Source organism: Silene latifolia, chromosome 3 (assembly GCF_048544455.1).
Source record: "Silene latifolia isolate original U9 population chromosome 3, ASM4854445v1, whole genome shotgun sequence".
NCBI lineage: Eukaryota > Viridiplantae > Streptophyta > Magnoliopsida > Caryophyllales > Caryophyllaceae > Silene > Silene latifolia.
The window spans coordinates 61,410,138-61,427,992 of NC_133528.1; the positions used below are offsets into that span (position 1 = coordinate 61,410,138).

Below are 17,855 nucleotides of genomic sequence, written 5' to 3' on the forward strand. Positions count from 1 at the left end.
AAGTACACGTCTATGTGGGGTAATATCCGTATAATACCCTATAAAATTAGGACTATAACGCAAATTTTATATGTGATTATTGTCATAAAACGAAATACATGAGAAAAACGATAAAGCATAAGAAATCAACCTCGGGTCCTTTGTAGTGCGGCGTAAAGAACAGAAATCAACAGAGACTTCCTCCTAATCGTTGCACCCAAGACCGTCTGAGACTATGCCCTTGTGCTAGAATTACTCTCTAATTGACTTGCAATATTGAGAGAGTTGTTATGTGAGTTTTTCCGATGTGAGATCTGAATTTTGAGAGGCAATGTTCTCAAAACCCTAATTATTTTTGAAAAATGACAATTTGGTTAGAAATGAGGAGAAACTCTCCTTTTGTTCTACCCATGCTCGGTCCGTGGGTTTCATTAGGGGGGGAGTGGGCTTTCCACTTCCTCCTTATTAAACTCGTGATCCGACTTGAATTGCTAAAACGTATACGACGGGTTTTTAATTATAAATCGTCATCGGTTATCGGTTATTAAAACATCAACTAATAATACGGATTAGTTGAAGTATTAATACATGTCCGACAAAGACAATATTGTATAATTAATTCAATATACATCAATTAAATATAATCGTTTATATTTAATTTACGAATTAACTGCTTAATTCACCTTAGCCATTATTATTTAATCCGTATCAAATAATCATCTCAACATCGCGTTTGACTAATTATTAGTCAATGACTCCGACTAACTGCTTAGTCAACTTTGGCATCAACATGACTGTATTTTTATATCGTCACATCTCTCAAACGTATCCTATAGGTGTGACTTTTAGGGACCAGTTGATCACCGCCATCTGTATGACAATAACGTCAAACTTATCTAGCAAGCCAACCGTTATTGATAAACGTGGACCAACTGATTATAATACAAAAGTATACCCTTTGATCCTTTTAGAGATTTATAAGTCCTTGCACTACCTGTAAAGGACACCAGCTGATCGGTCCGTTTCGTATTCACAAATAAATAGATGTGGTCGTTGGTCACGGTCGAATCAAAACACAATTTATAGCTTAACAAGCAACTCTACAATTAGTAAAGAGGCAAGTAAAGGTCGGATCCCAAGGGACGGGAGTTGAAATGAGATTTCTATTGTAACTAGCGGTGTCTAAGGGGTGTCACAAATTGGGTTGATGTAGAAGGTTACTAAACTAGAATAACAATGAAAATAAACAAGCAAGATGAATAAAAAGGGGTGTAAACAATTGATTAAAGGCACTAGGGTGTCATGGGATCATAGGGGAATCATGGGATATGATCATACAAACATGTTCTCAAATTATAAGCAAGCAATTATTGTTGTGATGGATTGAGTTGGGTTATATCTTACAATCCTAGGAAAGTTTGGGTCCCGGAGCCGAAACGATTAGATTGTACAACACCTACAAGTCGACTTAATCTTCCCTACTCAACAACATGCATGGTCTAATGAGACTCGAGTTGGGTTATGTCTTACAAGTCTCATTGAAAAGATAGGAGATGATAGTAAATGCAAGGATTCATAGGCTTAGCATTTCATCAAGTATAACATGTGCATGAGTTGAGATCAAAACAAGCAAGCAAATAAAGCATGAAAGCATATTAATTTAAGCATAAATCATTCCCCATGTTGGTTTCCTCTAATCACCCATTAACCCTAGCTAAGAGACTACTCACTCATTATCATGTTGATCATGCTAGCAAGGTTGTCAATCATACTAACAATATGAAACATGATGAATAAATGAAAGTAATTAACAATAATTAAAAAGGGATTAAGAGATTATACCTACTAATGATTCCAATAATAAAGCAAGAATAATAGAAGTACTTGAATGCTAGATTGAGAGGTTGTCAATCTCCCAATAATAACCCAAATAATCTTCAATTACCCAAAATAAAGGATGAACAAAAGAGAGATTAAAGAACTAAAACTTGGATTAAAACTTGATTAATACTTGATTACAATATTGAAGAGAGTTTTGATTGATATTAACTACACTAATTATTGATAAGAAGAACATGCTCCTCTAATTAGCCTAATGGGGTATTTATAGTGAAAATTAGGGAGGATGCATTAGGGTTAACTAAGGGCTAAACTAGTAATTACACTTTTTAAGTTGAGCAAGGAGGACCCGGTATTTTCTGAGAGAAGGGCTTCTCTTTTCGTAGCTTGAAGAAGGCAATCCGTGCTGTGAAGAAATCCGGGCGGAATAAGGTCGGGACGGCCGAATTTGGGCGATGGAATCCGAGCGGATTCTAGGGAATCCGGACGGATTGTTGAGGGTGAATCCGAGCGGATTCTGGCAAGGGACGCTCGGATTGTGCAGGACGGACGGATTGCTGGCAATCCGCTCGGATTGTCAGTCAACATAGTAACTTCTTATTTTTCTTCCCTTTTCTTCATAAATTCCTTGGGGATTTCCTTGGGGACTCAAGGATCTTTCCTCAACATTGCTCTTCTACTATGATATGTACAAAGGCCTTCCAATCTTGTCTCTCCTTGATGCTTGGTCATTGGATTCGATCAATTTAGTCTTGTTTTGCCATGAAAATGCAAGATTCTTACTCCTTTCCTACCAAGGGTTCAAAATCTCAAAGAATATGCAAAACAAAGAACTAAAGATAAGAAATGACCCAAATAAGCACTAAAAAGCATGGAAACAAGGCTAATTCGGGGGCTAAATATGCGCCAATTATGGTCACATCAAATATCCCCAAACCGAACCTTTGCTCGTCCCGAGTAAAGAGGTGACAAAGACTAGGACCAATACTAACCTATCCTAATAATATAGCCGATATGAGACAATTAGCGGGTCTCACTCCGCCCCTTCAACTCACTACAAGACAACCATGAGGTAGGATGCCTTCTTGCAAGGCAAGGTGGGTCTTGCCAAAATGGCGACACATCCAAACATTAAAGCACACAAAAACACATAATGGATGCATCTACAAAAGAATAGCCACTTTCCTCATCTAAGTGGCGGAAATTATCTACAAGGGAAGCAATTCAAGGGTACACAATCCTTCATAGATGCAATTTGTTCAAACTACTAAGCCTAGAAGGATACCAATAAATCACCTCCAAAATGTGTCAAGCTAGGGTACCTTTGTCCTCAATCGTTAAATGCTTTTGTCAAGAGTAGACTCCCTATGGCGTTAGAAACACTGGAGGATCGCGGAATTCCCCCTCTTGCCTAGACAAGAAGAAGGGTCGTCCCCTCTCTACCATGCACAAAAATGGATATGATGGATAAAGGGATCGATAGATATTTGAGTTTCATTTTGGGAGTTTGCTTTTGTTTTTGTTTTTCCCCCCAATTTCTTGTGGCATTTGACATTTGAGAACACTTTCTTTGCCATTTCTTTTTGATTTTTGGCATTTCAATACTTGACAATTTTTTTTTGCATTTCTTTTTGAACATTTTCAAAGTCACCCCAATTCGTAACGAGGGTGCCTTGTATTTGAAGCTTAGGAGTTCTATTTTTGCTCCTCTTTTCATTTGATGCATTTTTGCAAACTTTCTTTCACTTTTCATTTCATTGAACTCAAATTGATTTCTTTTTGTGCCCATTCCCTTTGATGACAAAAATGTGGTAGAACATGGATGATGGTTGTATGCATGGTTTCAAGGGTCACCTTGGAATAAACGGTAGCCAAGGAGTTATCACACCACAAGGTACTCTTGACTCGGCCTTAAACCATGGGTCAAAGGATACTAGCATGACACATCCTAGGGTGTTTTACAAGTATTCTAACATGCAAAGTCTTAAGAAGAAAAAGCATCTACTAGGGCCTATATACACTTGTCAAGCTTCCCAAGTAGACGGTTTCGCAAAATTTTTCTAACATGCAACTACATGCCATGATGCAACTAGCATATAAACATCCTAATGCATATGATTCTACCAACTAATATGACAAACAATCTAAATGCAAGTCCTAAGTTCACATTGTTGTACCGCATCAATTAAAATGAAGCCACATAGTCATTAACATAAAGAGGAAAAAGGAGATTGGAAAGATCATACCATGCGGTCTTCAATATCCTCATGTCTCGGATGTGGCATAGTCAATCAATGTGAACAAGGATAAAACAAACACAATATATACAAAACAATATATACAAAGGAAATGAACTTGTTTTTGGGTTTTCAATTTTTTTCAATTTTTATGATTTTTGAAATAATAGTTAAATGTTAGAATTCCCATCCCCACACTAATATGGGCATTGTCCTCAATGGCCAAAATGATGGAAATTATGCAAAGATGATGCATGATTTCTACACTAAATGCAATTCTACACTAAGTTACACTACATGATGCATGGTTTTTGTTATGACGGAGAGGATAATTTAGATTACCTCCCGTTGCGTATGCATTAACTTCCCCAAACCGAGTGAGACACTATTGCTAATGTCCAAGGATGGGTATAGTTCATGCATACACTATGCTTATGCATGAAACTAGTTTGTCATTTTGGATTTTACAAATGGGAACAATAAAATAAGAACACCTCAATGGTACCGAGGTGTGAGTCCTTTGATGTTGCTAGGACTACTCCAACAATGATCAAAATTAAATAGAATACAAAGAGATATAGACAAACCATGGGAGTGTAGGAGTCTCCAAGGCTTGCTAGTCTTCCATCATGCTATCATCATCACCACTTCCCTCATGAGAAGTGGTCACATTGCCACTTTCCTTGTCATTTGCTTCTTCACTTTCTTCCTCATCTTCCCCTTCACCATCCCTTTCTTCTTCACTTGCTTCTTCCTCAATATTATCATCAACTTCTTCATCATTTCCAACAACCTCATTGTCTCCCACCACGTCCCTAGATGCACCCGGAAATAAGACTTCTCTATCCGCCCAACTAGGCAAAGGACAAGATGGATCAAGGAGTCCTTGCCTAGCTAGATGTAGGAGGGGTGGATATTGAGCCAAATACGCATTTTTCCGATCTTCATGGGCTTGCTTGTGCATTGCTTGCATGAGGAGAGTCACATAGTCTTTCCCAATTTCAATTCCTTCCGGTTTGAACTCTTCATACTCAAAGGGGTAAGGTGGTATGACAATGGAAGAGGAGGGAGCTTCAAGATCACCCTTTTGTTGTTGAATGATATAATCGGCTTCTTCGGAAAGGGGAAGTAGATAATTGGTCCGGTGGACGCTTAGGCGACAAATCTTCGAGGGCAAGGTGAACGATCTAGCTTCACTAGTTAACCATCCATATTTAGTGTCAAGGGGGTTATGAGCAACCCACTTGAACTTGTGAATCATAATATGCATATCAATAAGATGGCCGCCTTCCTTTGCTTTGTACTTCTTATCCTCATTGAAATTAGGATCAAAGTGCTTGGCTAGGAGTGTGACTAGGCCGCCATTGACAATAACGGTTGTGCCCTTCTTCCCATTATCAACATTAAGCCATCTTTCTACCAAGAGCCTCAAAGAATTGTAAGGCTTGGTATGAATTCTTCCGATATTCAAAGCCGATTCAAGGAGAATAAAGTCAAGTCTTGTGAAATGATTGGTGTCTTTCCTAGCAATTATGGTATTTCCCACAACCTTGTGCCATACTCTTATGCCCGGATGATGGACCAAAAGAGCACGACATGCATGAAAATCCTCAAATTTCTTCCCGGAGATTGCCTCCCAAAGAGGCTCGGGGTCATACTTTCCATAATGCTTAAGATAACTTGATTCATCACTAAGACCCAAAATTTCACCCAATTCCGTAAAGGTAATGCGTCTACTAACATTAGCTAGACGAAACTCGAGATTTTCTCTATTCTCAACTTTGGTGACTTTTAAAGAACTTAAGAATTCCAAGACAAGGGAGGGGTATGTCAATTCCTTTGTTTCAAACAATTTCTCCAACCCCATGGCTTTGAAAAAGGCTTTTGTTTGTTCAAGAACACCCAATTTTTCCAAGGCATCTTTACATATGAATTTGGTGGATTGAATAGATTTCATAGCAAACTTGACAAAGGTATTTCTATGGGTATCGGAAATAAAAGTTACCTCCGGATAATGCAAAAGTTGATTAATTATCGGAGTAGAAGGTGTTGATGGTCCCATAGAAGGTTGTTGTTGTTGTTGCACTTCCAAGTTTGGTGTTGCCACCACCATAGGCAAAGCTTTCTTTGTTTGAAGAGCCTTTTGCCTTTGTGAGAGTGCCTTAGCCTTTGGTGCCTTTGTTGCCTTTGTTGCCTTTGTTGCACCCTTAGTCCTTGCCATTGATGAGCTTAACCAAGAAAAGAGTGAAAAATCTTCAATTTGTAGGATGCCCAAATCGACTTGAAGGTGAAAGACTTTGCCTTTATGAAAACAAAAATCGACTCAAAGGTTGAAGATTTTGTTCTTGGTTTTGGTTTTTGTTGAAGAAGGAGTGATTAATTTGTTGTTGGAAGGGTGGTTTGATTTGTTTTTGTTGAATGTTGTTGAGGGTTTTTGTTTTTATGATGGAGGGGATGAGGGTTTTGATGTTGTGGGTAGTGTTTATGAATGAATGAATGAATGAATGAAGGTGGGAGGGGTTTTAAAGAGGCCGAAAATTTCAAAACTGCAGGGGCAATCCGTGCGGATTAGGCTCAATCCGTGCGGATTCTGCTTCTTCTACCTTTGCAAAAGCTCGCCTAAAGACGGGCGGATTTGGTACAATCCGCTCGGATTTGCTGAACACGGGACGGGCGGATTTCTCCAAAGACGGACGGATTTCTGTCCAGAGAAATTTGCTTGTTTTTCTCAGCTGCAAAGACGGGCGTCTTTTCCCCAGGACGGACGGATTCGCGCAGACGGGCGGATTTTCAGAATCCGCTCGGATTCTTTAACATGATCAAGAAAATTTCAAAATTCAGCTCGATTCGGGACGGGCGTCTTTTACGCGGGGACGCTCGGATTGCATAAGACGGGCGGATTCTTGGGAATCCGCTCGGATTCGTCCTCTGTGTACACGGATTGATTCCACCCGTGCACAGCGCTTTCCCTTTATCATTCTTCCATTCTTTCTTTCAAGTCTTGTGTTCTTCTTTGTGGGGGCACTACTAAGGCATGGATAGCCTAGGCAATTGCCATCCCCACACTAAGGTAAAGCCCTACACATCAATTGAAATTGTTAGTCCCTCCCTCACTTCTCTCTTTCATGACAATTATTTTGATCAAAGTAAATAAAAATCCAAAAATGACAAAAATGTAATACAAGAATTGAAATGTAAGTTAGGGAGTTAGAAATATTTACAAGTGGTGGTTTAGGGAGGACTCCACCAAACTCTCATTCTTGATGAGATGTCAATGGGGCATGTTCAAGGTGTTGTTGATGTTGCTCAACACCTTGAAAAAGTAATCAAAAGCTTGTTCATTATTATGGTAGAGGTCCTCAATAGACCGTGGCCCTTGTTGTTGATCATGATCGATGGCATGCCCAATGTAGGGATTAAAAATCCCTTCAAATTCGTCGTCCCAAAGACCACAAACTTCATTGAGTTGATCATTGAAAATCTCTTGCTTAGATGGAGACAACTCTCCCAATTTCTTCTCTTGGCCAATGAGGCCATCCTCCTCTTCCTTGGTTGATTTTGATGAGCTTTGCAAGCTCTCCTTGTCATAATTCACTTGCTCTTTGAATGGAGCATCTTCAACTTTCTTCCTCCATTGGAGTTCCGATTTCTTCCTTTCATCTTTTCGGCTATAATGATCAATCATGAAACACGGCTCATGCAAACGAGGAGCTCTCATAGTCTTGTCAAGATTAAAAGTTATGCTTTCATCTCCCACTTCTAGAGTGAGCTCTCCATGTTTCACATCAATCACCGCACCGGCGGTGTGTAGGAAAGGTCTTCCTAGGATGATAGGAATGTTGGAATCTTCCTCCATATCAACAATGACAAAGTCCACCGGGATGAAAAACTTCCCAATTCGCACGGGGACATCTTCCCATATCCCTAACGGTGTCTTCGTCGATCTATCGGCCATTTGGAGTGTGATGTTGGTGCATTTTAGCTCTCCCATCCCCAACCTTTTACTTACCGAGTATGGCATGACACTCACACTAGCCCCTAGATCACATAAGGCTTTGTTGATCGTTGTGTCGCCAATGGTACACGGTATTGAGAAGCTTCCCGGATCCTTTAACTTTGGAGGTGAACTCCCTTGAAGTATTGCACTACTCACCTTAGTGAAGGCGATAGTCTCAAGTTTCCGGATCGACTTCTTCTTTGTGAGGATATCTTTCATATACTTCGCATAGGCCGGAACGTGATTGATTAATTCCGTGAAAGGAATTGAGACTTCTAAATTCTTCACAATTTCCATGAACTTTCCAAGTTGATCATCAAATTTGGGCTTGGCTTGACGACTTGGAAAAGGAAGTCTAATCACAATGGGCTCCTTCTCTTTGGCCTTGTCTTCACTTTTCTTTGAACTTTCTTCTTTTGTTGATTCTCCATCTTTGGAGTTTTGCACAATTTCTTCCTTTTCACTAGCTTCCACAACTTCATCCTCAACTTGCTTCTTCGGTGCTTCATACCTTGTACCACTTCTCAAGTGAATGGCACTAACCGTTTCATGTCTAGAGGGATTACTTTGAGGTGGTAATTGCCCCTTTTGTCTTTGTGAGCTTGAAGATGCTAGTTGAGTCAATTGTGTTTCCAACATCTTGGTGTGAGCTAGAATGTTGTTGATGGTGGTTTTCTTTGCTTGGCTATCTTTTTGCATTTGGGTGAAAAATTCTTGTTGATTCTTTTGCATTTGGAGGACCGCTTTTTGGACATCAAAACCTTGGTCATTTTGGTGATTGTATGGATTTTGATTTTGGTAACCTTGGTTTTGATTGTAAAAGGGTCTTTGATTTTGGTTTCTCATGGGTGGTGGAGTGTATGTTGTTTGAGGGTTTTGAACATTTTGGCTTTTGTATGAGAGATTTGGATGGAACTTGGTGTTCTCATTGTAAAAATTGGAATAAGGGGTACCACTCTTGTAAGCTTGGAAAGCATTAACTTGTTCGGTTGTTCCCCTACACTCACTTGGGTCATGACCCAAAGTTCCACAATTCTCACATATCCCACATGGGATTGATGAGGATGCCGTCATGGCATTGACATGATGCTTCGATGATTTTGAGTTTTCCTCAAGTCTAGCCATAGCTTGTTCAAACTTCAAGTTGATTGTGTCAATGTGAGCACTAAGTTGAGCACCCAATTGAGTAACGGAGTCCACTTCATGCTTTCCTCCTCTAGTAGCCTTGCGAGGTCTACTATATTGTGAGTTATGGACCGCCATTTCCTCAATCTTGTTCCATGTTTGATTGTCATCAACTTCGGTGAACATTCCATTTGATCCCATATTGAGAATGTTCCTAGAATCTTCATATAAACCATTCCAAAATTGTTGCACCAAAAACCATTCGCTAAGTCCATGGTGAGGACATGAGCGACAAATACCTTTAAACCGCTCCCAAGCTTCATACAAAGACTCTTCATCCCTTTGCTTAAAACCCGTAATTTGAGCTCTTAGCATGTTGGTCTTTTCCGGTGGGTAGAATTTTTTGTAGAAAGTTAGAGCCAACTTCTTCCAAGAATCTATTCCAAGGGTGGCCTTATCAAGGCCCTTCAACCATTGCTTTGCGGTGCCGATTAAGGAAAAAGGAAATAAGACCCATCTAATTTGGTCTTGAGTCACGCCCGTTTAAGAGATAGCATCACAATAATCGCAAAAGGTTTCCATATGAGAATGAGGATCCTCACTAGGCATCCCCCCAAATTGGCTCCTCTCAACTAGTTGGATGAAGGCGGACTTGGCAATAAAATTTCCGGTGAGATGTTGCGGTGTAGGAGTACCATTTGGTAGATTATCCTCGGTGGGTACGGAGTGTGACGAGAATTTTGGCATTGTAGGTGGATTTTGTGGGGTATTGTGTAATGGGTTTTCTTCTCCTTCTATTGCGAAAGGATTGACAAACTCACTAGTGGGTTGAACAACTTCACCAACACCTCTCAAATTCCTCCTAACAAGTCTCCTATTGTTCGTCAAGGTTCTTTCGATTTCACGGTCAAAAGGTAACAAATCACTTTGTAACCTCATGCAAAATATCAAACAACTCAAAAACAATTAGAACAAACCTTGAGGAGTGTTACTTCCTCAAGGTGAAGAAAGACACAACTAATAACAATAAAAAGAAATCTAAGTCAAACAAACATCGTCCCCGGCAACGGCGCCATTTTTGATCGGTCCGTTTCGTATTCACAAATAAATAGATGTGGTCGTTGGTCACGGTCGAATCAAAACACAATTTATAGCTTAACAAGCAACTCTACAATTAGTAAAGAGGCAAGTAAAGGTCGGATCCCAAGGGACGGGAGTTGAAATGAGATTTCTATTGTAACTAGCGGTATCTAAGGGGTGTCACAAATTGGGTTGATGTAGAAGGTTACTAAACTAGAATAACAATGAAAATAAACAAGCAAGATGAATAAAAAGGGGTGTAAACAATTGATTAAAGGCACTAGGGTGTCATGGGATCATAGGGGAATCATGGGATATGATCATACAAACATGTTCTCAAATTATAAGCAAGCAATTATTGTTGTGATGGATTGAGTTGTGTTATATCTTACAATCCTAGGAAATTTTGGGTCCCGGAGCCGAATCGATTAGATTGTACAACACCTACAAGTCGACTTAATCTTCCCTACTCAACAACATGCATGGTCTAATGAGACTCGAGTTGGGTTATGTCTTACAAGTCTCATTGAAAAGATAGGAGATGATAGTAAATGCAAGGATTCATAGGCTTGGCATTTCATCAAGTATAACATGTGCATGAGTTGAGATCAAAACAAGCAAGCAAATAAAGCATGAAAGCATATTAATTTAAGCATGAATCATTCCCCATGTTGGTTTCCCCTAATCACCCATTAACCCTAGCTAAGAGACTACTCACTCATTATCATGTTGATCATGCTAGCAAGGTTGTCAATCATACTAACAATATGAAACATGATGAATAAATGAAAGTAATTAACAATAATTAAAAAGGGATTAAGAGATTATACCTACTAATGATTCCAATAATAAAGCAAGAATAATAGAAGTACTTGAATGCTAGATTGAGAGGTTGTCAATCTCCCAATAATAACCCAAATAATCTTCAATTACCCAAAATAAAGGATGAACAAAAGAGAGATTAAAGAACTAAAACTTGGATTAAAACTTGATTAATACTTGATTACAATATTGAAGAGAGTTTTGATTGATATTAACTACACTAATTATTGATAAGAAGAACATGCTCCTCTAATTAGCCTAATGGGGTATTTATAGTGAAAATTAGGGAGGATGCATTAGGGTTAACTAAGGGCTAAACTAGTAATTACACTTTTTAAGTTGAGCAAGGAGGACCCGGTATTTTTTGAGAGAAGGGCTTCTCTTTTCGTAGCTTGAAGAAGGCAATCCGTGCTGTGAAGAAATCCGGGCGGAATAAGGTCGGGACGGCCGGATTTGGGCGATGGAATCCGAGCGGATTCTGGGGAATCCGGACGGATTGTTGAGAGTGAATCCGAGCGGATTCTGGCAAGGGACGCTCGGATTGTGCAGACGGACGGATTCCGGCAATCCGCTCGGATTGTCGATCAAAGATAGTAACTTCTTCTTTTTCTTCCCTTTTCTTCATAAATTCCTTGGGGATTTCCTTGGGGACTCAAGGATCTTTCCTCAACATTGCTCTTCTACTATGATATGTACAAAGGCCTTCCAATCTTGTCTCTCCTTGATGCTTGGTCATTGGATTCGATCAATTTAGTCTTGTTTTGCCATGAAAATGCAAGATTCTTACTCCTTTCCTACCAAGGGATCAAAATCTCAAAGAATATGCAAAACAAAGAACTAAAGATAAGAAATGACCCAAATAAGCACTAAAAAGCATGGAAACAAGGCTAATTCGGGGGCTAAATATGCGCCAATTATGGTCACATCACCAGCCCCAACAAGCTCCCACTTGTCCGTACAAGTGTATGTGCAATGACGTTATCCGCACTAACTGGAGGACACAGCTCCAACAAACTCCCACTTGTCCGTACAAGTGTATGTGCGATAACCGATTCTCATACTCATTTAAAATTTCTCCCACTCAATGTAAAACAATTTGCAGATCCGGATCCGCAAAGGTCGTATTTTACAATCGATCTGTATCAAGAGTGGTTTTCCCGACTAGAGAGTAACTTAACTGATAAAACGAATCCGTATCCGAGCATGGCCATGCATTTCGATTCTGACTCCTCGAGTGGCCCTGAGAAATATCGAGTACCTGATAAAGGCTGAATATTTCCTTCAACTCGACTCCTTCCAATCTAAGCATAGCATGAAATGACCCAGAAAAAATCTACTTGGCCCCCTGTTACGGATGACCGTGAGAAAGAAACCAAAGTCACCCAAAGTCTGCCTTAGTCTCAAGAGACAGTCGATAGTCAAAAGAATCGACTCTTAGGATCACCATGGAGGTCCTATCCACGACCGGGCACCGAATGTTATAAAACATTTAGGACTCCACGTCGATGTCACAATTGTGTCCTACGAAATATCCGTATAAATCGCCTCTGTGATTGGTCAGTCAACCTTTTGACTTATGGCTCGTTGAACCCACCATCAACCAACGTCACAAAATAATTACCTTGAGTTATCAGCTCACGTGGGCAATTAAGGACCAAAAATATAATGTTTGATCAGTTCACTTTGTGGTGTTCAAAATTTGTCGTACAAATCCACATGAAAAACAAAATATATAAATATCAAAACGATGATGTTGTATAGAGTACAAAAGAGAATGAATCTAATCCATAAAAGAGTACTACAACTTAGGAACACGTTTAATTCCCATGGAATTAACGTGCCCTTCATGCTTATCTTGTCGTAATGGTTTAGTGAGAGGATCTGCTATGTTATCATCTGTAGCAATCTTTTCTATCACTACTTCCTTTTGCTCCACGTAATCTCGGATTAGATGAGCTTTCCGTTGTACATGTCTAGACTTGTTGCTAGACTTTGGCTCCTTAGCTTGGAAGATGGCACCTCTATTGTCGCAATAGATGGTGATCGGGTCATTCGAACTAGGCACTACTGAGAGTCCTTGTAAGAATTGACGCATCCATATCGCTTCCTTGCAGCTTCGACGCGGCATAGTACTCGGACTCGATCGTAGAATCTCTTTGTAACACTTTGTTTGGAACTCTTCCGGTGATCGCAGCGCCATTAAGAGTAAAAACGAATCCGGATCGAGATTTTGAGTCATCTCGATCCGTTTGGAAGCTAGCATCTGCGTAACCGGTTGCGCATAGCTTTTGATCGCCTCCATAAGTCAATGCCCAATCTTTAGTCCTCCGTAGGTACTTAAGAATGTTCTTGACAGCCAGCCAATGTGATTCACCTGGATGCTGTTGGAATCGACTTGTCATACTCAATGCATATGCCACGTCCGGACGTGTGCATATCATGGCATACATGATTGATCCTATAGCCGAAGCATAAGGAATCCATGTCATGCGCTCTTTCTCTTCCGGTGTCTCTGGTGCCTGAGACTTGCTCAAATGCACCCCTGGAGCCATAGGAAGAAACCCCTTTTTGGAGTTAGTCATCATTTGAATCTCTCTAGGATTTTGTCTATGTAAGACTCTGATCGAGAGATAACATCCAACGTGATCTATCTCGATAGATACGGATGCCCAGAATTCTGTGTGCCTCACCCAGATCTTTCATCTGGAAATGGTTTTTCAACCATACTTTCACCGAAGTTAAGAGAGGTATGTCATTGTTAATCAGGAGTATGTCGTCAACATACAATATTAGGAAGATAATCTTGCTCCCACTCGACTTGATATATAGACATGGTTCCTCGACCGATCGAGTAAATCCATTGTCTTTTATCACTTGGTCGAAGCGATGATTCCAACTCCGAGATGCTTGCTTAAGTCCATAAATGGACCGCTTAAGCTTGCATACTTTCTTAGGATGTTCAGGATCGATGAAACCTTCGGGTTGTACCATGTACAACTCTTCCTCCAAATAACCGTTTAAGAAGGCGGTTTTCACATCCATCTACCAAATTTCATAGTCATGAAAAGCGGCAATCGCTAAGATAATCCGAATGGAACGCAGCATGACTACGGGTGAAAAAATTTCATCGTAGTGCAAACCTGGCACTTGGGTGAAACCTTTAGCAACTAGTCGTGCTTTATAGATATCTTGTTGACCTTCCACAGAATGCTTTATCTTGTAAAGCCATTTGCATTGAAGGGGACGAACCTTAGCAGGTAAGTCAACAAGATCCCATAGGTTGTTCTCATACATAGAGTCCATCTCGGATTGCATGGCCTCAAGCCATAGCTTTGAGTCAGAACTGGTCATGGCACCTTTATAGGTTGCGGGTTCACTACTCGTTAAGAGTAGTATGTCATCTATGTCATGTTCCTCGACCATACCAATGTATCTGTCCGGAGGAATAGAGACTCTTCCCGACCTCCTAGGTTCCTCAGGAATATTCACCGCAGCCGGGATTGAAGGAATTGATTCCTCCAATGGTTGCTCGGTGTTTGGTTCTGGAATGTCCGACAGGTCGAAGGTTCTATCACTCTTTGCATTCTCGAGAAATTCCTTCTCTAAGAATGTCGCACTAGCCACAACAAAAACACGTTGTTCGGTTGGCGAATAGAAGTAATGACCAAGTGTTCCTTTAGGATAACCTATAAAGTATGTCTTGACCGATCGCGGGCCGAGCTTATCCTCGTGTCTCCACTTGACATAAGCCTCGCAGCCCCAAACCCGTATAAAGGACAAGTTAGGGACCGTTCCCTTCCATAGTTCGTATGGAGTCTTGTCATGACTTTAGACGGACTTGGTTAAGTATTAGAGCGGTGACGAGAAGAGCATAACCCCACAATGAGTCGGCAACACGGTGTGACTCATCATGGATCGAACCATATCAAGTAGAGTTCGATTTCTCCGTTCGGACACACCATTCAATTGAGGTGTTCGGTGGAGTTAAATCGTAAGGCAATCCCACGAGTCTTTGAGGTGTTGATCAAACTCGTGAGAAAGATACTCGCCACCACGATCTGAACGTAGTGTTTTAATCTTTCTACCCAATAGGTTTTGTACCCTATTCTGGTATTCTTTGAATTTCTCAAAGGATTCACTTTTATGCTTCATTAAGTAGACACAGCCATATCTACTTAAATCGTCCGTGAAAGTGATGAAATACCTATAGCCTTCTCGTGCGGTGATTGACATAGGTCCACATACATCCGTGTGTATAAGTCCTAATAGGTCAGCAGCGCGCATTCCAACAGCTTTGAAGGAAATCTGAGTCATCTTACCGATCAGACATGATTCACACGTGCCAAATGATTGAAAATCAAAGGCCGAGATAGCTCCATTTTTGATGAGCTGTTTTACGCGTTTCTCATTAATGTGTCCCATACGGCAGTGCCATAGATACGTTTGATCTTTGTCACCAACCTTTAACTTTTTATTCATTAAGTGTAATATTTCGGTGGTCTGATCTAAAACATAAATTCCGTTCATGGAGACTGCCTTGCCATAAATCATATCGTGTAATGAGAAAATGCAAGAATTATTCTCTATTACAAATGAAAAACCAAGTTTGTCAAGTGCAGAAACTGAAATAATGTTTTTAGAAAGACTGGGTACATAATAGCAGTTATATAAAGATAACTCTAATCCGCTAGGAAGCTGGATCACATATGTTCCCCTCGAGACGGCATCCACTCGTGCTTCATTCCCGACACGCAGGTCCACCTCACCCTTTACGAGGGGTTCGATGTTTCGGAGCCCCTGCACATGATTACACAGATGAGAACCACAACCAGTATCAAGTACCCAAGTTCCGTAACTTGCGTGGTTAATCTCAATCATATAAATAAAAGTAGAAGAGGATGAAGACATACCAACAGGTTTAACACGACCTGCCTTTAAGTCCTCATGATAAACAGGACATGTACGCCTCCAATGCCCAGTCTTGTGGCAATGATGGCATTCCATGTTTTCATTCTTGCTCTTTGTCGCGCCTGATGAGTTGCTCGACTCACCAGGCCCACTCTTACCTGAACCCGACTTCTTAAACTTCGCCTTACCTACTGCTAGGTCTGCTTTAGCTTTGCCCTTACCCTTGCCCTTGTTTGACACAACGAGAACATCCTGTTTCATACTCCCACTGAACTTCATGTCCTTCTCGGTGCATGTACGAGAAGGGAGTGCGAGTTCATGGGGACTTTTCTTCAAATCATTCATATAGTAATTCGCTCTAAAGAGCGCAAAACCATCGTGGAGTGAATGAAGCATGCGGTCAATCACAATGTTCTCGCTGATTTTACAATCAAGCGTCTCCAGCTTCTCGACATTCTCAATCATGCTGAGAATGTGTGGGCTAACTGGTTGGCCCTTCTGGAGTCTCGCATCAAAGAAGCGAGTGGTATTCTCATAGGTCACGATTCTCGGTGCTTTCGAGAATTCCTTAGTGAACGTGGTGAAAATCTTGTTTGCACCATGGGCTATGAAGCGTTTCTGCAAATTGGGTTCCATTGCAAAAATGAGTACGTTTTTAATCGCACCCGCTTCCATACAGAAATCGTTAAACTTGGCGATCTCATTAGCTCTAGCCGTGGGACCTGGGTTTGGCGGGATGGGCTCTATTAGATATTTGAGCTTCCGTCGCCAGCGGCAGCATTCCGTAATGCCGCCTCCCGGTCCGCGAAGTTTGATCCATCATTCTTGCCGAGTAGACCGATTCATCTGATTCATGAAGATCCGAAGCCAGGACTCACGGTCCAATGTGGCACTTGGCATTGGGTCGTTAGTAGGACCAGCCATTTCGTTATTAGCAGTTTAAAAGTTCGTGTTCTACACTGAAAAAGAAAGAAAAACAAAAACGAAATAAGCAACTCATCGAGGTGATTTAAGTCTATTTAAAATTCATTTTAGACTCATTGCACTTGCATAATTGATCTCCCTCAAGAATAATACAAGTGATCCCAAGACTCAATTTCCGTAAATTGATAAGCCAACTGTTTAGCTAATTCTTCCGTAAGAACTCTTGGTCGATAGATTTCCGTAAATCCTATCTATAGTCCACCATGATCACAGGATCGTACGAGTGACCATAGCTTTGAGATAAAATAGGTCAATCGGTTCCAACTTACCCGACGTAGAAGGGGTCATATTATGCCTACCGACGAAGAAGGGACTCATTGGAGTTTGACCTATAAAGACCATTCTCAATTTTGGTTTATACGAGGAAGATCCCATCAACTAAGTTTAAATTCATTTTAAGTGAACGAATAACTAGCAACTGCGTGAATGAATTAATTTAGATGATGGCTTAAATCGTGTGACATATGAATGTCATAGAAAACAAACGCGTGACCTCTATATGAGTCAGTTTTCATGCAATTATTAGGTGGTTTGGTTATTAGGCGGAATATGATGCATATTATCGTTACGAAAAATAAATGGAAGAATGCAATACGTAAAATAAAAATCCTAGTGTGGCCTATCCTAATAAAAAGAACATGAAACAACTTTGGAATCCACCGTTGGACCCGAGAAGCTTGTCTTGATGTTCCATCTTGATCCATGCAACGGGAGTGAGCATCCGGTCTCCATCTCTGGTCTTCTCAAAAATTACAATTTAAAATTTACAAAATATAAACCTATTTACATTCTAAATAAAAACTGTAATAAAGAAAAAAAAAACAAAATGGAGATGCGAGATCTCAAAATACAACCAAGACCGTGTTCCATCATTACGGTAACAC

General features: G+C 40.5%; 1 non-coding gene across 1 annotated transcript; it reads left to right on the forward strand.

Annotated features, from left to right (window-relative positions):
- The first annotated feature begins 9,445 nt into the window (after nt 1-9,445).
- On the forward strand, nt 9,446-9,552 carry LOC141650711 (small nucleolar RNA R71). Its single transcript, XR_012546729.1, has one exon. It is a non-coding gene; the product is annotated as a small nucleolar RNA R71 (small nucleolar RNA).
- Nucleotides 9,553-17,855: the final 8,303 nt, after the last annotated feature.